General features: G+C 39.0%; 1 pseudogene across 1 annotated transcript; it reads left to right on the top strand.

Moving 5' to 3' along the window:
- The first annotated feature begins 3,242 nt into the window (after positions 1 to 3,242).
- LOC308077438 (biogenesis of lysosome-related organelles complex 1 subunit 5-like) lies at positions 3,243 to 7,406 on the top strand (annotated as a pseudogene). Its single transcript, XR_013935030.1, has 5 exons — positions 3,243 to 3,406; positions 4,888 to 4,970; positions 5,764 to 5,896; positions 6,827 to 6,885; positions 7,314 to 7,406. The product of XR_013935030.1 is annotated as a biogenesis of lysosome-related organelles complex 1 subunit 5-like (transcript).
- Positions 7,407 to 13,870: the final 6,464 nt, after the last annotated feature.

Here is a 13,870-nt window from a genome sequence, read left to right as displayed (position 1 = left end):
GATCCACACGGTCACGACTCTTTTCTGTTCTGGCCCCACAGTGGTGGAATGAACTTCCCACTGATGTTAGGACAGCAGAGTCACTGCCCATATTTCGCCGCAGACTGAAAACCCACCTCTTCAGGAAACACTACCCTTCCTCTCTGCCTGACCTACTTGTTGTTAACTAGTTGTACGAACGCTTGTTTTCTATTGCTGTATTGTTTATTGGATTATTGGATTGTTTATTGGATCTTGTTTAGTCGATACACTTATTTGTTTTAGCTCATGCTCATTTGATTTAGCTATTTTGTCTCATCTGTTTAAGGAAATAGGTAGCTGATATATTGCACTTTTACCTTAGCGCTAGGTATACTCTTGGTTGCTTGTTTTTGCAGAAAATGCACTAAAGACTTCTGGTGATTAGTAGTTTTCATTCCCTACCTATGTTGAATACACTTATTGTAAGTCGCTTTGGATAAAAGCGTCTGCTAAATGACTGTAATGTAATGTAACACATTGTGAGCTTGGAGATCAGCTGTTTTTGTCAATCAATCAATAATCTTTGCCTAGGCTATAATGACTTACCAATAGAGATGCCAGGTTAACATGCCCAAAATAGGGGCAACAGGTTGAGAGTTAGCCCTATAATGTCTGTGATATTACATACATTTCATGTATTTCAAATACACAGCCATAGATTGGTCCTATCCCCGCCCGGTTAGCAGACTGATCTGTACTCACCCAATAATGAATTCCTAAGACTTGGAGTCACATAGTGTCCTCTAGTTTCATATCCATTTGAAAGTTCTGGCAGAAAACGTGTGTTTAGTAAAATGTCAATTGTGTGCCCCATACGTTTGTGCTTCCCAAAGGAAGTTTTCTTTGGAATAAATGAAATGTATGTAATATCACAGCTATTCTAGGGCTAGTTGAAAGTAAGCAAGCCTTTCAGAGCTATGTGGCTCATAGGTCAGGAGCCTATCTCCTGTTTCTGTAGTGTGAGTTTTGAGAATTGAACCCTGACCTCCCAAACTCAGGGTGGACACTCTAACCACAAGGCCACTGAGGTGAACAGTTTGAAACTAAGTGGTTCATGTTATTAGCCTATTCCATTATACTGACCTGTTCTCTGTAACCACAATGTTTGCGATCGAATACAATGAATAGCATTACAGAACATATTTTGCCAGCATTGTTTTCCAAGTTGCATGCACATTGTTTTTTATTGTCTAAGTTTTGTGTCTTTGTGTGGATTAGCAACCCAGGCGCGTATGAACACAAGGGATGCTTCAACGTGGATGCCTGACCAGTGTGGCATCGAAGATGGAGAGCCACTGTTCACATCCACACCCACATCCACACCCGACTCTACACCAAACTCTACACCTACATCCACACCTGTAAAAAGGTCACGGATTGAAGCTGTGGTGAACTTGGAGAGCATGGACACTGAGGAGACACAGTCTGACGCCACGTATATGTTTAGTAATAATTAAAATCTACAAAGTAACAATTCAAATAATTGTAGTGGAGTAAAAGTAGGCAATATGTGTCTCTGTGTAGCAAATTGGAAATACTCAAGTAAAGTAAAAAAAAATACTCAAAGTACAGTACTTGAGTACATGTAGGCCTACTTGGTTACTTTACAGCACTGACTAGGCCTGTGTCAGCGTCACAAACACAGCTCAATAAAACATATATATATTCACTTCACACATATGCTACATTGTTGCTTTTTAAAAGTAACATAAAAGTGAAATGACTCGCAATTCCATCAATTATTTTAATTCTAAGCACTTAATTAGCCAAACTCACCTTTTTAACACTCTTTTAACTTAGTTTTAACAACAAACACTCGGTTGTGTCTTGTGTTTGCTGCTGTGTGTGTGTGCGTGCGCGCGCGTGTGTGTGTGTGTGTGTGTGTGTGTGTGTGTGTGTGTGTGTGTTGTGTGCGTGGGGCCTGCTCCATTGCCGCCCTCTGCCCCTTTGATGTTGCCGCAAAGCAGGTGGCGCGGTGACGTCATAGGAAGAGCGGGCATGAAATAGCCGATCTACAAGCTCACATTGCACTGCGACGCATTGTGAGCTTGTAGAATGGCTGGTTAATGTATGTTTTGTAATGATAATCTAAATCTACAAAGTAACTAGTAGCTAAAGTTTTCAAATAATTGTAGTGGAGTAAAAGTACAATATTGGTCTCTGAGGTGTAGTGGAGTAGAAGTAAAAGTACTGAAAATTGGAAACACCCCAGTAAAGTAAAAAATAAAAATACAAAATAAAAATTGTTTATTAGCCAAACTAACACCTGTAGAAAGCTCACCTTTTTGGAGATAATTCTCTTGTTTTGGGGGTTTTATAGCAGCTTGCTTCACCTCCCTAATAAACACTGATAACCTACTCATATATAATATTACAGTATGAGTTGTGTAGTTCACTATAATAGTCTTTTTACAAACTTTAACAAACATTTCGTCGTGTGGCTGGGGCCGCTCGCGCTGTTCTCCCTGCTGGTCGCTCGTGCGAAGAGTGTAGAAGAGAGAGTGACGTCACGCTATGATCTTACCGCAAAGCGCGGGCCGCTGTGGGCTTTTCTATCCCGGGTCTCAGTAGCGGGGGGCGGTGGGCTTTAAAATAATAATAAAAAAAAACGTGTATGTTTTATTTTACCTTACTTATATATATTTTTGCTCCAATTGGAGCGAAAACATTTAGTGTTCAGTCAAAAAAAGTTATTTAGTGTTCAGTCAAAACTCCAATCCAACCAGACGAAAGCCCCCTAGTCTTGGTTTATTCCATAATAACGTTAAACCAGTGTTGCCATGTCGGCTTATTATAAGCGACTTTGGGGTTATTTTTCTGTAAAGTAGTTTGTAAATATTGGTGGTTGTAGTTTTTTTTGGGCTTATAGTTGTTTCTAATGTTTAGCTGCTTATTTTGGCCTGTTTCCTAATTGATTAAACAACCAGTGGTTCTTAAACATTTTCAAGTCAAGGACCCGCAAATTAATATGTATTTGTCTGCACTCTGCGGACCCCCATCTGAAATATTTTATGCCAGGGACCCCCCATACAAGATTTGTGTTGTTTCTAAAATATTCCTAAATTTAAAAAATGTCTTCCAAGATTTTTTTTTGGGGGAAATTGGCTTGTTTTCATAAACCTGGTTGCTTGTTTCTCTCACAAAATATGGCAACGCTGGTCACACCCGGAAGCAGTAGTCAATATTGACATCTCAGTCTTTCCATGCTGCTTTTAGAAGTGTCTGTAATTCTGCATCATTCTTATACAATACACATTCTACAACGTTTAGGACTCCTCTGTGTGCATTTTAAACACTGAGTAAACAAAGGAAGGCTAGCTAGCTACCAAGCTTGAGCTAAATTGCCTTTGTTTACGAATAAAGAAGATGGATAAGATGGCAAAAGGTGGGTGAGACGTATTTATGATTCTGACGTTTTCAATCTACGAGAGTTGTAGGGTTCACCCCCCCCCCCATGGACACAGGGACTTTCAGCACTATAGCCCGTACACTCCAAACATGTACAAATTGAAAATAAAGGTGCTTACCGCCACACCCCAAATGTTAACTCTCTCTACGGGGTAGTAGTTTAATGTAATAATCCATATCTTTCAATAAATAAGTGTTTTAATGCCGTCTGTGGCCGAACGCCATTTTTTCACCCTCGTTTACTTCCTGTTTACATTGAGTGTAATTCCGGGTTTCACCAGATGGGCGCGTCTCTACCGCCCATTGGGAACTTCAGACAGAATCGGCCACAGACGGCATTAAAACACTTCCTTATTGAAAGATATGGATTATTACATTAAACTACTACCCCGTAGCGAGAGTTAACATTTGGGGCGTGGGGGTAAGCACCTTTATTTTCAATTTGTACATGTTTGGAGTGTCTACGGGCTATAGTGCTGAAAGTCCCTGTGTCCATGGGGGGTGAACCCTACAACTCTCGTAGATTGAAAACGTCAGAATCATAAATACGTCTACGAGAGTTGTATTCTACAGCTAGGTGAGATCCACAATATCCCTCTTCTGTCCGAATAGCTTCTTAGCAGTGGTGGAAAAAGTAGCCTACTCACCTTTCTTACTTAAGTAAAAGTATCAATACTGCATTGTAGAAGAGAAGTACTCTGTTACAATTAAAAGTCTGGAATTCAAAATGTACTTGAGTAAAAGTACAAAAGTATTGGCATCAAAACGTACTTAAAGTACCAAAAGTAAAAGTACTAAAATATTTGAAAATAGCAGATCTACAAGCTCACTTGTAGATCTGCTATTTTCAAATAGCCTATGTATAAAATAGGGCTAAAGTGGTTAATGTATTTATCACAATACAATAATTTATATCTGCAAATTAACTAGTAATTCAAGTTTTCAATTAATTGTAGTGGAGTAAAAGTACAATATTTGCCTCTGAGATGTAGTGGAGTGGAAGTAAAAGTATTGGAAATTGGACATACTCAAGTAAGGTACAATTACCTCAAAATTGTACTTACCTGTAAAAGTACAGTACTTAAGTAAATGTACTTAGTTACTTTCCACCACTGTGTGTGTGTGTGTGTGTGTGTGTGTGTGTGTGTGTGTGTGTGTGTGTGTGTGTGTGTGTGTGTGTGTGTGTGTGTGTGTGTGTGAGAAAGTGCATTTGGCTTCTTGACTGTTTGGATAAAGACACATCTAAGCCCTGTTTTCACAGCGCTTAAAGACGCTTAAAGACACATCTAAGCCCTGTTTTCACAGCGCCTCACAATGTCAATGGCCAAAATGGGGATGCCAGGCAATGTCTAGACAGTCCACTATAATAATCAAACAATTTGGTGGCCACAAGTTATTACCTCAACGGTCGTGGTCTTTCCTTTAATCTTCTTGTTTTCACCGTCATTCCTCCCATAGATGTAGGAGACATTCAGTCAAGACTCCTGGACCACAGGCCCATCACCCAAGGAGAGATTCGCTACTTTGTGAGGGAGTTTGAGGTAAACCACGTTGAGCAAGTCACAGATGCACTGTCGGCGATGGAGAACACCCACAACACTGACGTATGCTATATTATTGAGATGTTAAATAGGTTTTCACTGTAACACACACATCCTTGGGAAGCCACAGTGTATCTGATGAAAGCTAGTCTAATCTGTGTTCGTAATGATAATGATAATGATCTTTATTTATATAGTACCTTTCATACATGGAATGCAAGTGCTTTACACAAAAAAAGGAAGATCACAAAAAAATAAGTAATAAACAAGTACATAAAGAGGAAAGCATAAAGAAACAAATCAAATTAGGAGATTTTTTCTTTTCTTTTTAAGAACAGAAAGAAGAAACGCTGTTTCCTGTAATGAAGGGGAAAAAAGAACAGTGGTGTGAGCTATTAGCTTCTATCATAGCAAGATATAGATTAAGATTTATATAGCGCCTTTCTCCAAAGCGCTTAAAAAATCATGTGTATTTACATTTCCCCCATTCACACACACACACATTAACACACAGACGGCAGCGGAAACCATGCAAGGCACCAATCTGCTCAGAGGTTCTTAGGGACACTTTGACAGTATGGCCTACATGTGATATTTGTTATATGACTTAGCAGAACTGTAAAAATATGTTTGTCTGGTACAAGTTCATACATTTATTACCGTGTGTTTTTATAGATCGTCAATAAATTAGTGAATATAATTGACCTAAATCAGCAGTACCATCCCAACAAAAATGTCTAAGTTTAAAATGTACATGAGAGAATGAACAGATGTCCCTTTGGTTGTTCTAAAGGAGAAGAGAGGCCACAGGGAGAGCAGACTTCTGGAGAACCTTCCAGAAGATGGTGGTGGAAACAAATGAGACTGCACTCTGCCCAAATGTACAGACGCCATGCAGGAGCACTTGTGTGATGTCATAACACGCTGTAAGTGCCCGCCCATCCTCGCTCTCACTAGGGGCTTGTCTTGTTTGTCTACTTAGACAGTTAAAACAATGTCAGATGTGGGTTTAGTTCTTTGGAATAGCTACAATTCCATTATACCAACAAGTCAGTTTAAGACTGAGGAAAAAGAGAGAGAGAGAGAGAAATGCAATGACATCATTCAATGACATTGATATATTGATCGAATAAGGCATTGAATAATATGCTGTTTAGAAAAATGTTTTACTTCAGGGGTGGGCAACTTTGTAGATGGTGAGGGCCACAACATTTCCTCAATCACTCTGGGGGGCCGCATTGTTTATCGGCAGGGAATCCCCCCCCCCCCCCCCCCCCCCGTTAGCAAAACGGTCCGGGGGCGGTGCGCCGGTTCGGACCAAAATGCCAGGGCTGAATTTTTGTCCCAGCCCGCCCCTGTTTATCGGCACTCTCGCCAGTAGTACCCCATTACTCAAAAAGCCCATAATAGTCACATATGTGATAAATAAGGGATATTAACTATTATTATTTGTTATAACTTTGTTTTTATTTAGCATTTAGTAATGCTTCTATCAACTTACTACAGCTGTACTGCTAAACAAAACTTCACATTCCTGAGTATGCCTTTCAGAGTATTGCTGTAACCTTGGCTTAAAAATATACAAAAATGAACACTAGAATTATAGTTAATAAGGCTTCTATTAAAATTGGCCTGGGGCCGCATTGAGTGACGGTGCGGGCCGCGGGCCGCCATTTGCCCATCCCTGTTTTACTTATTGCCCTTTAGCCATGAGTTATCTGGCATTGAATTGCTGTGTAACATGGATGGAATGTGATTCACCCAAACTTGGCTATTGTAAAGATATTTTGACTGGGAGTAAAACCTGTCTTGTCTTATGTAATTATTTGTGTCTGGTTGTTGATTTGCTCACACAGTGGAGGCTGCAAATCACATGGCACAGAGAGTCCAGCAGAGGGAGCTAAATGCACACCAGGTAACATAACTGGCTCCATAGACAATTGACTTACAATTATAGTAGCTTAATGCACCTACAGTATATTGCAGTCCATAATGTGCAAATCATTAGAATTATTATTATAGCTTTTTTTGCATAGCAAATGATCCAGTTACATTATATGATACAGCTGATGAAATGCAGTCAGATACATAGATGTACAAACTACTCAGACTTAATTGTACACTTCAACTTCTTGCTTATGCCCAACATGATTGGAAATAGGCAATTGCAATTTAGCAATTGTAGAAATATTAGACATTAATGGTCAAATGTTCATTCATGATATATATTGTTTTACATTTTGGACTAAATGGCCAATACGAGGTGCCCATTTTTCCAGTTACCATTCTGATATACAAGGTGTGTGGTGTATAATAAGGTCTACTACTTTCATTCCTCTGCAGAAGCCTTCTAACTTGATGAGGTTCCCGGTGACTTTGTCCGCTCTGTGAAGAACTGCATTTTCTCCAGATCCATCCCAACCTCTCTGAAAGGCCCGCTGAGACTGATCCATCCCAAGCTCTCTGAAAGGCCCGCTGAGACTGATCCATCCCAACCTCTCTGAAAGGCCCGCTGAGACTGATCCATCCCAACCTCTCTGAAAGGCCCACTGAGACTGGCAGCAGTTTCTAAGGTGAAGTTTATAACATTGTCACATGTTGTGACTATAAGGCAACCTTTATGTAATAATGTTGTGAAGTAACATAAACAAGCTAAAGCATATTAATACATGTTTCTTTGGTACATCACTGGTGTAAAGAGCATTTGAACCACAGCCTGCCTGTGATATTATAAGCAGATTTAAGCAACAGTGCTGTCAAAGCTTTGATTGATTTAATTTATTAGTCATAAATGTAAACAGCACATGGTAGTCATACATTAAGGTTAAAAGGATAACACAAAAAAAGTCCTGGGGACTTGTTTCCATTGTGGTCCTATGTATTCAATTCATCAACATAGCATACAAAATTAACACAATAATACATGTCATCAACAAATATAAACAATTTACCTTTTATTCTCCTGATAGATTTTGCCAATTTTGAAAGAAACCATTGTTACACATCCTTTAACCCATTCAATCCGGGGACGCATCTCTGTCATTTGGCTATTAAAAAATAGCAGATCTACAAGCTCACAGCGCGCTATGAGCTTGTAAATCATGGAACAGTTGTGCAAATCTTTGAATATATATTTTTAAAGCGAACATTTTTAACTCAAATCTTTGCTTCTGGGGGGTTTCTAATGTCTTCTAAAAACAAAAAAATGTTAATATCAGTGGTTTTCAAACTTTTTCATGTCAAGGACCACAAAATGATATGTATTTGGCCGCGGACCCACATCTCGAAATATGTTGTTCCAGGAACTCCCCAGAAGCAAAGATTTGAGTAAAAGAAAATCGCTTAAAAAATAATAAAACAATTATATTCAAAGATTTGCACACATTTTCATGGAAAAAAAAGCAGATATACAAGCTCATAGTGCGGCACTCTGTGCTGCACTATGAGCTTGTAGATCTGCTATTTTTTGTATAGCCAAAGAAATCTGAAATGACAGAGATGCGTTCCCGGGTTGAATGGCTTAACTCTATAAACGCCATTGACTCGAAAACGCGTCAATTACTACTTAATCCACCCACGCCATTCACGCGTTTGACGCGTTGGATTTGCGTTCATTGTTTAATCTCTGATCGCGCTATGCTGCTTAAAATTCAATGTTATTCTCGAGTTCCACTTACTTCACCCATATCTGCATCCGGTTTCATGACCTGGGTTCCGTTTCCGGTTTTTGATTATTTTCCCCCGGTCATTTTCGTCCAAAATAGGTAAACAAACGTTTTTTCACACGGTAGAACGGACAAACGGACAGCTTCTCTTCTATAATCTATGGTCTGGGTGACGATCAGTCATCGCCGTCGTGTATCACATCGTCATTTTGACGATCAAAACTATCTGGGAGGACGTCACATCCGTTTTCATGTTTTTCCCTGTCTAATCGCTCAAGAAGGGTAACAGTGACACACGGAGCTGATCAAGCTATCATGTGCTGCTCTCTAGTGGCGGATTTGTGCTGCGTCTTTAAAAAACAGTCTGATCAATTATTTTCATGAAAATTTTCAAAATATAAAAATAAAAAAAACACGAAAATTGCTGGCAATGGGGGAGTACTTTATGAAAATACTCTGGCAGTGAATGGATGGTGTCAGGGCATTCCATATTTCGGTGGCAGAGTAGTAGAATGAGAACTTTCCCATGTTTGTTCTAAATGGTTCTAGATCAGGGTTTCTCAGTTGCCCTGGCACCCTGGGGTGCCGTGACGCAAGTCCAGGGGTGTCGCGGAATACTTTTTTATCATATTTGACTTTGTAAAACGCTGCACTGTACTTGAGTCTACACCAAATCTCTTCGCCAACAATAGCAGATCTACTGCGCGTCACAACGCGATGCATTGTGAGCTTGTAGATCTGCTATTTTTTGGCGAATGTTTCCCATCAGAATGGGGATGCTGGGGTTAAATGTCCCCAACACGTCTGACTCTGAGGGGAGGTACAGCATGGAGGCTCAGGCTAACGCTGGACTGTTCAACCTGGACAAGTTACTGGAGGCTCTGTCCTGTGCTTACCCCACAGCACCAGCAGGGGTCAGTATATACTGACTGTGTTAACCATTGTTTACAGCTTTTTCATGCCAAAAATGTATCACATTTGGTCACATAATTGATCACATTTGGCCGCCGACCCCCATCTGAATTTTATTTGTTCCAGGGACCCCCAGAAGCAAAGATTTGAGTTGCAAATGTTCGCTTTAAAAATATATATATTCATAGGTTTACACACATTTTCACGATTTTTTGAATAGCCAAAGTATAAAAGGATAAAGTGTTTAAAATTATTGTGACGCTACATTAACACATTTTGCTGGGGACCCCCTGGAACCCCCCCAAGGACCCCTTGGGGTCCCCGGACCCCACTTTGAGAACCACTGCTGTAGAATATACAAGCAGATCTATAAGCTCATTACATCTTGTCACAGTTCAAGTTCATCCATGAGGGTCATGACATCTACAAGCTCACAATGCCTCGCATTGCGACTAAAGTACAGTACTTGAGTACATGTACTTACTTAGTTACTTTCCACCACTAACAATGGTTTTGCAATGACATTGCAGCTCAACTAATAATATTGTCTTTGATGTTATGTCATTGTGTCCACTAGATGGTGCTGTGTACCTCCTGACCAATGCAGATAGCCAACAGCAAAATGCAATGCCATTTTGCAAAGGCAGATTCGTCTGGAACCAGGCTATGTCATCATAGCAAGACATGTAAGTAAGCACTCAGATATATTTTTATGATATCCACATCTTGAGCTCACAGCGTGGCACGAAGTGCTGTGAGCTTGCAGATCTGCAATTTTTTTGAATAGCCAACGCAAAAATCTTAAATGACACGGATGCTTTCCTGGTTTTAATGGGTTAAACATCAGCATTTGTATAATGGGCACCTGATGGTTTTTAATTTAAAAACTAAATTAGAATAAATAAATAAAGGCAGAAAAGCCCCCAAAAAGAAAAGAATAGAGAAAAATTTGTACAGTGGAATTTCTACTAAAAAAAAACGTAAAAAAAACTTTTCTCTCAGTCTCTACTTATCACGTATGGACTCTAATCCTTGTTTTCACTGAAGAGCAGAGAATAGCTGAGGGGCCGATGAAGCGACATGGAGGGTTTCTCCTCATGACATTAAAACCACTACTAATGAATTGACCTCAGTGTTCTCACACTGCAGTAATTGCTGCCTGGGCATACAGTAGATGTAGAGACAGACCGAGGCAGGCCTCTCCTATCAATGTCTACTGACTCCTATTGGGCTTCTATTTCTTCACAAAACCCTTTGAAGTTGCACCGTTGCTCAGTGGTGGAAAGTAACTATAAGTACATGTACTCAAGTGCTACTTAAGTTCAATGTTGAGGTATTAGTTTTTTGGGCGGTGAAACCGCCCCTATAAGTGAGATTTGGAAAAATTTACATTTTCCTGCGCTGTGATCTGGGCCCAGGAAATTAGTAGAATTATCCTGCGCTGTGATTGGCCAATCACAGCCTATTCAGGACTGTGATTGGCCAGTGTCACATGACACATGTGCATAGCCCTATATAAGCAACCATAACTTGAAAAAAACCAAAATTTGGTTTTTTTCAAGTTATGGTTTTGTCCATCATAAAGAGTGTTTCAATAAATGTATTTATCCTTTGTACATGATTGATCGACTCCATTCAGTATTGTGATTAGCTAGCAAGACACCGCCCACTTCACACAGGGTGTGATTTTTTTATTTTACTTTACTGGAGTATTTGCTATTTTCAGTACTTTTACTTCTACTCCACTACATCTCAGAGGCAAATATTGTACTTTTACTCCACTACAATTATTTGAAAACTTTAGTTACTAGTTACTTTGTAGATTTGAATTATTATTAAAAAACATACATTAACCACTTCAAATAGCAGATCTACAAGCTCACAGATCTGCTATTTTCAAAAGATGTTAATACATTTTATCATACTTGCGATACCTTCTGAATAATGAGTACTTTTTACTTTTGGTACTTTAAGTATATTTTGATGCCAATAATTTTGTACTTTTACTCAAGTAAATTCTTATTACCGGACTTTTACTTGTAACAGAGTGTTTCTACTTTGCAGTATTGATACTTTTACTTAAGTAAAAAAAAAAATAGTACATTTTCAACCACTGCCGTTGCTAGGTAACCTTTCCTGCGTGTGTGTTGTGTGTGTGTGTGTGTGTGTGTGTGTGTGTGTGTGTGTGTGTGTGTGTGTGTGTGTGTGTGCGTGTGCACTGTGTCCTAAAATGAGCAAGTCAAGTCATTTCTCTTGACCCTCCTATAAGGAGAACGTTAGGCAATCTTCTTTCTATTCATTCGCTGAAGCAAGGAGCTGCAGGCCGTGATTTATTGAATGTATAATTGCCACTTCTGTTTAAGACCGAATAAATGAATCTGTGAAAGTCAAACGTAATGCAGGGTCATTACACTTGACAAAAAGAACAAGGGAGCGGCTTTTGCTTATAGAATCTTAGCCAACGTTTCTCTCTGGTTTTCGTCCAACAAGGAAGGACAGACACCCTGATTTCCTCAAAATACTTGAGACTAGAGATTAGATAATGGATGTTCTGTACTCAGTGCCCTACATGCTCTTCTGTTGTGATATTACCAGGTCATTAACAAGGAAATGAACTCAAAGCCCCAGTGAGTAAGAACCTGTATGTAAAATAATCTGTGTTTATTATAGGTGCACACAGTACATGCATGGGAAAGTGAGCTTTTTTACTTAAGTAAAAGTATCAATACTGCAATGTAGAAGTACTCTGTTACAAGTTAAAGTCCGGAATTGAAAATGTACTTGAGCAAAAGTGCAAAAGTGTTGGTATCAAAATGTACTTAACGTACCAAAAGTAAAAGTACTAAAATGTTTGAAAATAGCAGATCTACAAGCTCACAACGCGTCGCGATGCGACGCGTTGTGAGCTTGTAGATCTGCTATTTTCAAATAGCCTAGGTATAAAATAGGGCTAAAGTGGTTAATGTACGTTTTATAATGTAATAATGTATATCTGCAAAGTAACTAGTAACTAAAGTTTTCAAATAATTGTAGTGGAGTAAAAGTACAATATTTGTCTCTTGAGATGTAGTGGAGTAGAAGTAAAAGTATAGACGATTGGAAATACTCCGGTAAAGTAAAAAATGACCTCAAAATTGTACTTAAGTGCAGCACTTGAGTAAATGTACTTAGTTACTTTACACCACTGTGCACATCATCCTGCCCTGATCAAACAATGCTGAGGGGGAGGGGGGGGGGTTATGATTATGATGATGGGTATTTTTCCATTCCTTTCTCCATCGTACTGTCCAAGAAATGAATCCTGCGGTATCTATTATACCGGCAGAGAGTCATTTAAATCCAGGTGCTGCCTCAGCAGCTGGAAGAGGGTTGGGGGGGGGGGGGGGGGTTTGCGTAGGAAAGGGATCTGTTTCATAGATCTCCAGGATTGCTTATGACTGCAGTTAAGATAGATGGAGACTTGTGTCAGGTTGGAATAAAACAACACTTCCCTGGCACGCTGCCGTCTGAACTGGATCAATGTCTTCCGAGGCAGATAACCATAATAGGCCTACAGTACAGAATACACATTTTGGTTTGAGTGACCATAAAAAAAACATGTTTTCGTCATTCTATACTGCTCTGCCACCAAAATGTGGAATGCCCTGATACACCATCCATTAAACAAGGATGTGTAATCTCTCAAAATAGGTTAAAATGTTCCCCCCTTTTTTTTTACCGAATGGGTTCCCAGATTGAAGTAACACTGGTTTCTTTCTAAATTGGCCTGAACAAATATCAATCAGTAGACCACAAGGGGAGGTCAATTTAAATTTCTCATATCTTTTGTACATAATAGTGTTTGTACATAAAGTAATTTTGGAGTATGGAGTATTTCCAATGGAGTATATCCAATGTTAAGTACTTTTACTTCTACTCCACTACATCTCAAAGACAAATATTGTACCTTTGCTTCACTGCATTTATTTGAAAACCTGAGTTACTAGTTACTTTGTAGATTTGTATTATTATTATTATTATTATTATTATTATTATTATTATTATTATTATTATTATTTATTATTATTACAAAACATACATTAACCACTTCAGCCCTATATACATTTCGGCCATTTGAAAATAGCAGATCTACAAGCTGACAACACATTGTGAGCTTGTAGATCTGCTATTTTCAAAAGATTTTTATACATTAAAAAACTTGTGAAACGGGACATTCTGCATAATGAGTACTTTCTACTTTTGGTACTTTTAGGTACATTTTGATAACAACACTTTTGTACTTTGACTCAAGTAAAATTTGAATTCCGCACTGCAGTATTGATA

Source organism: Gymnoscopelus braueri (genome assembly GCF_963280865.1).
Source record: "Gymnoscopelus braueri genome assembly, chromosome: 21".
Classification (NCBI taxonomy): Eukaryota; Metazoa; Chordata; class Actinopteri; order Myctophiformes; family Myctophidae; genus Gymnoscopelus; species Gymnoscopelus braueri.
Note: the sequence above shows the minus strand (reverse complement) of the source record. Positions and strands in the feature narration are given on the sequence as shown.